The sequence below is a fragment of the Mastomys coucha genome, unplaced genomic scaffold, assembly GCF_008632895.1.
Source record: "Mastomys coucha isolate ucsf_1 unplaced genomic scaffold, UCSF_Mcou_1 pScaffold14, whole genome shotgun sequence".
NCBI classification, from domain to species: domain Eukaryota; kingdom Metazoa; phylum Chordata; class Mammalia; order Rodentia; family Muridae; genus Mastomys; species Mastomys coucha.
Window position 1 is genome coordinate 130,587,258 of NW_022196896.1, and position 9,352 is coordinate 130,596,609.

The 9,352-nt window shown below is 45.2% G+C and overlaps 1 protein-coding gene across 1 annotated transcript in view; it reads right to left on the bottom strand.

Annotated features, from left to right (window-relative positions):
* Positions 1–9,352, bottom strand: part of Twsg1 (twisted gastrulation BMP signaling modulator 1) — a 35,580-nt gene that overhangs the window by 6,771 nt on the left and 19,457 nt on the right. The window lies entirely within an intron of this gene.

Consider the following 9,352-nt stretch of genomic DNA (forward strand, 5'->3'; position numbering starts at 1 on the left):
GTGTGTGTGTGTGTGTGTGTGTGTGTGCGTGCGTGCGTGCGTGTGTGTGTGTGTGTGTGTATATGTGTAAGACATGGAGTGTCAGCTTTCACCGACTCAACAGTGTGAGTATGAAAGCTGGGCCTAGGGTTTGGGATACAATTCAGTTGCTAGAATGCTCTGCAAGCCCCCAGTTCAAACCCCACCACTGTGTATCCTGTGTGGGACTGCACACCTACAATCCCAGGCTGCTGGTCACCTACACAGTCAGGATGCACAGAATGAACAGGAAGTGGGGCCAGGCTATAAACCCCAGGGCCTGCCCGGTGTCCTACTTCTCTAGCGAGGTTCCTCCCACAGGTTCCACAGCACTAACAGCACCGGACCAGGTGTTTACACACAGACGCAATGGGAACAGCTCACATCCAAACCATCACCCAAGGATGATCTTCAACTCCCAGTCCTCCTGTCCCTAACCTTTGTGTGTAAGATAACATCTGGGCAGTGGTGGCGCATGCCTTTAATCCCAGCACTTGGGAGGCAGAGGCAGGCAGATTTATGAGTTCAAGGCCAGCCTGGGCTACAGAATGAGTTCTAGGATAGCCAGGGCTATACAGAGAAACCCAGTCTCAAAAAACAAAAACAAAAACAAAAACAAAAACAAGACAACATCTGGCTTCATGTGGTGCTGGGCTCAAGCTATGACTCTGTGTATACAGGTAGGCACTCCTTGTCTATTACACTTTAAAAACAAAGTCATGGTTCATGCTTTAATATTGACTATCTCTAATATGGAGTTTTGTGTCTTCCCTGGAATAAAAGTTTGAAAAGTTAAGCCAAAATTCATAAACTCTCCCTCTCTCTGTGTCTTTTTTATTCTTTACATATTCGTACAGTTTGGCAAGAGCTGAGTAGAATAACGTGTATCTCTCATAAAATTGAAGCTATCTGAACTTAACAATTTAGATTATCTGGCAGCATCACAGATTAGATGATCAAGTAAGAACACTTTACTGAGTGAGGAAACAGGGCCAAATAAAGTAAATGTCTTGTCTGCTATTACATAATCTAGGAACAGAGCCAGAACCATGACTCAACGGCTCTCATGTCCACTGTCGGAATTACCATATGCTACAAGGAACCCTCACGTGCAGCAGAGAGCCAGGGCTGCTCAGCAGACGGCTCTTCACCACACACAAGTCTTTTGCCAGATTCTATGGTCAAAGGTACAGTAACCAGAGAAGAAAGGGTGAACGCCCGAGTTCAAAGGTCAGACTTAAAACTCCAGTGCTTATCATCAGAAGGATCATTATATTACATAAAGTTCAATGTTGTACATTCATAAACTTAGACAGAAGGCTTGTAATTTACATAGTGGCCCTTGAGCCAGGGCATGGAGAGGACAGAAGCTGCCTCTGGGAGACACTAGGAAGGAGTGGGGTGACAGAGGACAGATTCTACTCTGAGAAGAGAAAAAGATGGAAACGGTCAAGATCCACAAAGGTGACAAGACAACTAAAAGACACAGACAGAACTGACACCGGGCAGTAAGGGGCCACTGGCATGTCTGGCACCTAAAGTGGGAAGGAGTGGAGGAAAGCCCGACACACTCTCTTAGGGCGAGCTAGCTCCCTCCAGTCTGAGGAGGACTGGGGACGGAGCCCAGCTGGGAGTGGGCTGCTGTCTAGATGCAGCCCACAGGGAGGATGCCAGCCACCACTCAGAGGCAGGGGTCATGAGAAGGAGAGCAGGCAGCTTCTGCACAGGGTCACAGCTGCTCGACACACACACTGAAAAGGCTGAGCTGAGACCTGAGCGTGCACTCCACAGGCCTGGGGAAGGAGCAGCAGCAGTGTGAGGGAGCAGCGGTGACGACGAAATGAGGAGTCAAGCGCGAGAATGTAGGGTCTACATCTAAAAGCCGGCAAACCGCGAGAACTGAGAGTCTACATCTAAAAGTCAGCAAACGTGCAAGAACAGAGTCTCTACATTAAAACCCAGCAAACGTGGATAAAAACCTCACGTGATTCCAATACAAATACAGTGGGAAGCATCACCAACAACCCACTAAGTCAGACAAAAGAATGAATGTCAGGGATGGAGGTGAAGGACAACAAAATGTTAGATATCAAAGTATCAATAAAAGAAAAATATTGTTTACTGCTGTGTGTGCGTGTGCGTGTGTGTGTGTTCTGAGACAGGGTCTCTATACAGTACAGTACAGACTTGCCTTGAATTCACCATGTAGCCCAAGCTGGCCTCAAATCTGTGGCTATTCTGTCTCAGTCTCCCAAGTGCTAGGCTTACAGCATATGCCACCATAATCAGTTGGAATGATATACTTCAAGTCCCGAGAGTAAGATTTTTTTTTTTTGGTTTGGTTTTGGTTTTGTTTTTTCGAGACAGGGTTTCTCTGTATAGCCCTGGTTGTCCTGGAACTCACTCTGTAGACCAGGCTGGCCTCAATCTCAGAAATCTGCCTGCCTCTGCCTCCCAAGTGCTAGGATTAAAGGCGTGCGCCACCACCGCCTGGCTAAATCTTTCTTTTCTTGAGTATCCTGCAATATTTTCCATCTGTTTCTTCTATAGTTCATGACATTCTTTTGTTTGTTTGTTTGTTTTTTCTTTTGTTTTTTCAAGACAGGGTTTCTCTGTGTAGCCCTGGCTGTCCTGGAACTCGCTCTGTAGACCAGGCTGGCCTCAAACTGAAAAGTCTACCTGCCTCTGCCTCCCAAATATTGAGATTAAAGGCATGTACCATCACTGCCCGGCTCATGACATTCTAATATTTATATTTATTTTATCAGTTTATGTGTATGGGTATTTTACCTGCATTCATATCTGTGAAATCTATGCACTGTGTGCATGCAGTGCCAATGGAGGCCTGAAGAGGGCACTGGATCCCCTGCAACTGGAGTTCTAGATAGCTATGAGCCACCATGTAGGTGTTAAGAACTGAGCCTGGGTCCTCAAAGTGAAGCCAGTACTCTTAACCACTGGGCCATGTCTCTAGCCCCCAAATACTGATATTAATTTCTTTTTCTTTTTTCCTTCCTTCCTTCCTTCCTTCCTTCCTTCCTTCCTTCCTTCCTTTCTTTCTTTTTTTGGTTTTTCGAGACAAGGTTTCTCTGTGTAGCCCTGGCTGTCCTGGAACTCACTCTGAAGCCCAGGCTGGCCTTGAACTCAGAAATCCACCTGCCTCTGCCTTCCAAGTGCTGGGATTAAAGGCGTGCGCCACCACCGCCAGGCTGATATTAATTTCAATATTCAATATAGATCCCTTTTAATTAATATTTCCTAGTCATGCTGAAATGAATGTTTTATGTAGTTGTTTTTTATAGTACAAATACATTTTCTCAAAAAGACAACAGCATGGGCTGGAGAGATGGCTCAGCGGGTAAGAGTACTGACTGCTCTTCAGAAGGTCATGAGTTCAAATCCCAGCAACCACATGGTGGCTCACAACCACCCGTAATGAGTTCTGACGCCCTCTTCTAGTGCGTCTGAAGACAGCTGCAGTGTACTTGCATATAATAAATAAATAAATCTTAAAAAAAAAAAAAAAAGACAACAGCTACAGATTTACCCTCCATGTTGCTGGCACTCACCCTGTTTTCCTTTGTGTCCAGTCCTTACTGGGGACACCTTTCACTCTCTGGCGCCTACGTGATGAAGACTCAACTTCGACTCTAGTCTAGGGTTTCTCTCTCCCTGATACCCTGAGTAAGCTGAGTCTATAGTGGCTCTAAGGTTTCCCATGGGACGACTCCACCATAACCATCTAAGGGCTCCCAGGGGACGACTCCACCATAACCGTCTAAGGGCTCCCAGGGGACGACTCCACCATAACCGTCTAAGGGTTCCCAGGGGACGACTCCACCATAACCGTCTAAGGGCTCCCATGGGACGACTCCACCATAACCATCTAAGGGTTCCCAGGGGACGACTCCACCATAACCGTCTAAGGGCTCCCATGGGACGACTTCACCTTAACCGTCTAAGGGCTCCCATGGGACGACTCCACCATAACCGTCTAAGGGTTCCCAGGGGACGACTCTACCATAACCGTCTAAGGGTGGAGTCTGTAGTGCCTCTAAGGGTTCCCATGGGACGACTCCACCATAACCGTCTAAGGGCTCCCATGGGACGACTCCACCATAACCGTCTAAGGGCTCCCATGGGACGATTCCACCATAACCGTCTAAGGGTTCCCAGGGGACAACTCCACCATAATCATCTTTAATGGAAATTCTCAGAATTTGTTCCAATCTGTTTACAAATCCCTCTTTCCCTTTAGATAGCTAACAAAAACCCAATTAATCTTCCATCTTTTAGTTCTCTTTATTGTTTTGATGTTTACATCTTTACATTTGATTTTACTAGTATCTTTCATGCAAGGGTAGAAGATAGGTAAGTGTAGACTATCATGTTGAGCTGGAAGACATATCTACTTACGAGGTGAACATTCCATCAAACACCCCTTTCTATCTTTCCTAGATATTTGGATGTAGTTTCTTACATAGCATGTCCATCTAAGAACATTGCAGTGGCCTGGAGAGATGGCTCGGTGGCTAAGAGCATTACAGTGGCCTGGAGAGATGAATCTCTCTTTTCTCACTCTGTCACAGTCAGTCCAGTCAAGAAAACCAGTTAATAATGTGCCCACATTCCACAGTGTTACTGTAAACAGGGAAGGAAATAGTTTAGAAGGGCTTAGCAACAGAAATTAACTAGACTCTTTTAGTCAGCATACAAAATAATGCCTGTCATCATAGCATCTCACCTCCCTTCCCCTCTCTCTCCCCTCCCTCCCTTCTTTCTCCCCTCCCCCTCCCATGCGTCTTAGTTTTAATGAGAATGGCTTGTACTCACTTTTGGACTCATGTAATTGAATGTTTGACCATAGGGAATGGCATTATTAGGAGGTGTGGGCTTGTTGGAGGAAGAGTGTCACTGTGAGGTGGGCTTTGAGGTCTCAGTTGCTTAAGCTCTACCTAGTATCACTTTTACTTCTGCTGCTGGTGGTGGATAAAGATGTAGAACCGCAGGGGGGTGGCGGTGGTGGTGCATGCCTTTAATCCCAGCACATGGGAGGCAGAGGCAGGCGGATTTCTGAGTTCGAGGCTAGCCTGGTCTACAGAGTGAGTTCCAAGACAGCCAGGGCTACACAGAGAAACCCTGTCTTGAAAAACCAAAAAAAAAAAAAAAAAAAAGTAGAACCCTCTACTTCTCCAGCACCATGTTTGCCAGCACCATGCCATCATGTTTCCTGCCATGACAATAATGGACTAACCCTCAGCAAGTGTTAGCCAGCCGCAGTTAAATGGCTCTCTTTATGAGTTGCTGTGGTCATGGTGTCTCTTCACAGCAACAGAAACCCTAAGACAGGAAGGATTAGGAGCTGTGGCCCTGTGAGAGGAGGTGTCACTGGGGGTGGGCTTTGAGGTTCAAAACTCTAACACCATTATAAGTTAGTAGCTTTTATAATACTAGCTAATATTAACACTAAGCTTGTGTATCAGTGAAGTGTTTGTGAGTGGATCAAGCCACCGCTGATGACCTGTGAACTGAACTGCTGACTTCCAGACAACACAGGTGGGAGTTGTTCCTAAGAACCTTCTACACAGGTCCACTCCCCCCTTTCTTTCCCACTACCTCTGGAGGATGGTGGGCTAACAGGGAGGTTAAAGCGTTTAAGAACCATCATTAAAAATAAGGTTTGAAAAAACTAGATTTACACTATGATTTCTCTACACTCTGCTCTCAGGAAATCTTTTAAGACTACTGTGTAAACAGTCTTTATCTCAGAATCTGGAAATTCATTGGGTATAGTACAAAAATCTGTAAAATCTGTAGCAAAATTTGGCTTAAACCTTTTGACAAAAGGCTTATAGTTAAAAACCTATATATGGGTAATTTTAATTTGCTACAACATAACTACATATGTGACATAACTTTAGGATATATTGTAAATGTAACTTGGTGCCTTAGGGTTTTACTGCTGTAAGCAGACACCATGACCAAGGCAACTCTTACAAGGACAACATTTAATTGGGACTGGATTACAGGTTCAGAGGTTCAGTTCAGTATCAACAAGGTGGGAACATGGCAGCATCCAGGCAGGCATGGTGTAGGAGTAGCTGAGAGTTCTACATCTTCATCTGAAGCCTGCTAGCAGAATACTGGCTTCCAGGCACGCAGCTAGGGTGAGGGTCTTAAAGCCCACGCCCACAGTGACACACCTACTCCAACAGGGCCACACCTTCTAATAGTGCTCCCTGGGCTGAGCTATACAAACCATAACACTTGGATTCAAATCTTGTTTAAACTGAGTCATATAAAAAGTTCTATAATGATACACTATACAGGGATAAAGTTCCCAGTCTCTATGAACTAAATTATAGTTTAAAGTTTTATTTTGGTTCTAAAAGATCTTCAATTAAATCTTTCACTGAAATTTTTAAGGCTTAAGCTTAACAGGGATAAAGTTGTAAAATCCTAATCTTATAAAAAGCTACTAACTTGTAAACTGTCAAAGATAATTAAGATATATAAGTTAATGGTCAGTTAACTTATTGACCTCATAAAGGATCTTTAATGTTCTCAGAGCTATGCTTATAGCCATGTATGGTGGTTTAAATATGCTTGGCCCAGGGACTGGTACCATTAGGTGTGGCCTTGTTGGAGAAAGTGTGTCACTGTGAGGCTGGGCAATGAGACCTTCCTCCTAACCAGGTGGGAGCCAGTCTTGGTCGTGGTGTCTGTTCACAGCACTAAAACCCTAACTAAGACACCATGCTAAGTACAACTGCACGTCATTTACACTCAGGAGTTTGATTTAGCCTCCTGTATGTTTTCAAGTTAAGCCTTGAAAAAAAGTTACTTGTTTTAAGAAGTAACTAAAAACAAGTAAAGTTTATTTAACTCTGGTATACTTAATAGATTATGCTGCTCAAACTCTTTAGAGATCTGGCATTTAAAATGTTTAATGAAAAGCTATACTATATTAGACTATATATTATACTATATATTATATACTATATATATTAGACTATATATTATACTATATTAATTATACTATATTATACTATACTAGACAGAAATGCCAGCTCTTAGCAGCAGCAACTGTAAGGTCTCTGAAGAAGAGTGGGGCATCGACGACTCCACCTGGACTGTGGACTTGGGAAATCTGCCCATGCCTTACCTGCTGCCACGGCTCAGCCCAGAGGGTAGACTGCCTGCCGTCCTCTGCTTGGTCACTGAGGTAGTTTCCCTCAGTCCTCTCAGACACTCTGGGCCTGGCAGCCAAAGGCCAGCGCTGCTCTGTGCTGTAGCTAAAGATTTAATGCTGCCATGTTTGATAGCCAAAGACGGAGCCATCTGACGATGGGAGCCTCGGGTGACTGCCTAGGTAGCAGTAAGTCTTTGGCACTTTAACTGATACACGGGTCATTTGGGTTATGCTCCCTGTTAAGGTTCAGCCTCAGATCTCTAAGGATGTTGGTGGCTAGGCTAAGAGTAGCTTTGTCGTTGTTAAACTGCAGCCATCAGACCAGCTCCTTCCCCAAGGCTGCAGCTGCTGTTAGCTCACTGAAATCAGGCCCCAGCCTCATCTCTGAGAGTCACTAGGTCTCCTGCTGAGGGAGGCCGACCCAGCTCACCTTGCTGACAAACCTCACTCTGAAAGAGATAAAGTCACTAAACAAGTTTAAAAAGTGTTTCAGATTTCATTCCCTCTCTATGCCACTGTTAAACTTCGAGAGTTCAGGGTTTTAACTTTTACCAATGGAGTTCTGATAAGATATTAATCCAGCTCTGGTAGTCTTCTAAGTACAGAGAAAGAGTGCTTCTCCTGCTGAAAAATCTCTGTCCAATCTACACATCCAGTCCTCTGGACATCATTTAAACCAACAATGGATCTTGGGTCCCTCCGGTTTTACCATGACTACTGCTTTCTCTATAGTGTGGATTCAGTACAGATTACGAACAGTGCTAATACTAACACATCTCAAACTTTTCTCTCTTTCTAAACCTATAAAATTCTTGTCAGGAGTTGGGAGATTTGGACCACCTGTCAAGGCCCAATGGCCTCTAGATAAGTACTCTTGTCAACCAGGCTGAGCTCTCCCCTACTGCTTACCCTGAGGGTAGGCTCCCCCGCCCCCCAACTCCCAGGACCATGGGTAAGTGTCAAAAGTTTGACCCTAACCCTACCTTCTGTGGTTAGTTTGTATCTGTCCCAGCAGATTGCCAATCAACTGCATGTATGCTCCAAAACTGCCTTCAATGGCACTGCTGGTTCCCTGGAACCTACATGCAGAGAGCTCCAAAGCTGTCAGTCAGTCAGCATTTCACTAGCCCCAGGTGGTCCTACTGAACCTGGACAGCAGACAAGACAAGCAAGCAAGCACCCAGTCTACATTCCCATTTCCCATCTCAGCCTTCCCGGATCACCCCAATTTTAGCAGGAAGTAGTTATAGAAGAGATTACATCACTCCTTTAACATCAACAAAAGGCTAGAATTTTTTTTTTTTTTTTTTTTTTGTGTGTGTGTGTGTGTGTGTGTTTCGAGACAGGGTTTCTCTTTGTAGTCCTGGCTGTCCTGGAACTCACTCTGTAGACCAGGCTGGCCTCGGAACTCAGAAATCCGCCTGCCTCTGCCTCCCAAGTGCTGGGATTAAAGGTATGCGCCACCACTGCCCAGCAAGGCTAAAATGTTATGTCTCAGAAACATGGGACAGATGGCTAACTGAGGTGCCTATTAACATATCAAGACAAATGCTGGCCAGGTCTCCCAGCATCCCTCAGTACCTGTGACTCCTCCCAGAACTCCTCACCTTACCCTAAACCTCCTCTCCCCAGGAGCTGAGCTTCCTCTTCCCTTCCCCCAGCCTGATGGGATGTGACTCAGCCATCTTGGCAACGCTGGTCTCTTGCCCTCTTGGCTCAGGCCACCTCTTCTGGTTGGTGGCTTTCTTGCTCTCCCTTCCCCTCTTATGGTCATGTTTACTCAGCTGGTCATGTTTAGTCTGGGTTCTTCCCACCGCCTGCTTTCTCCCTTATAGCTACAATAAACATTGTCATATTTTAGGGGTGGTTATATCCTCTTTTTATTTTATCTTTTCATTCAGGTAAGATGTAAGCTCTCAGCATCATGCCTGCCTGCCTGCTGCCAGGCTCCTCCCACCATGATGCCCATGACCTTTAACCCTCTGGAACTGTGAGCCTCCAAATTCAATGCTTTCTTCTACAAGTTGACTTGTAATGGTCTTCTGTCACAGCACTGAAAAAGTAAGTAAGACTCTGTGTGTGTGCATGTGTCTGTGTATGTGGTGTATCTGTGTGTGCATGTGTCTGTGTATGTGGTGTATC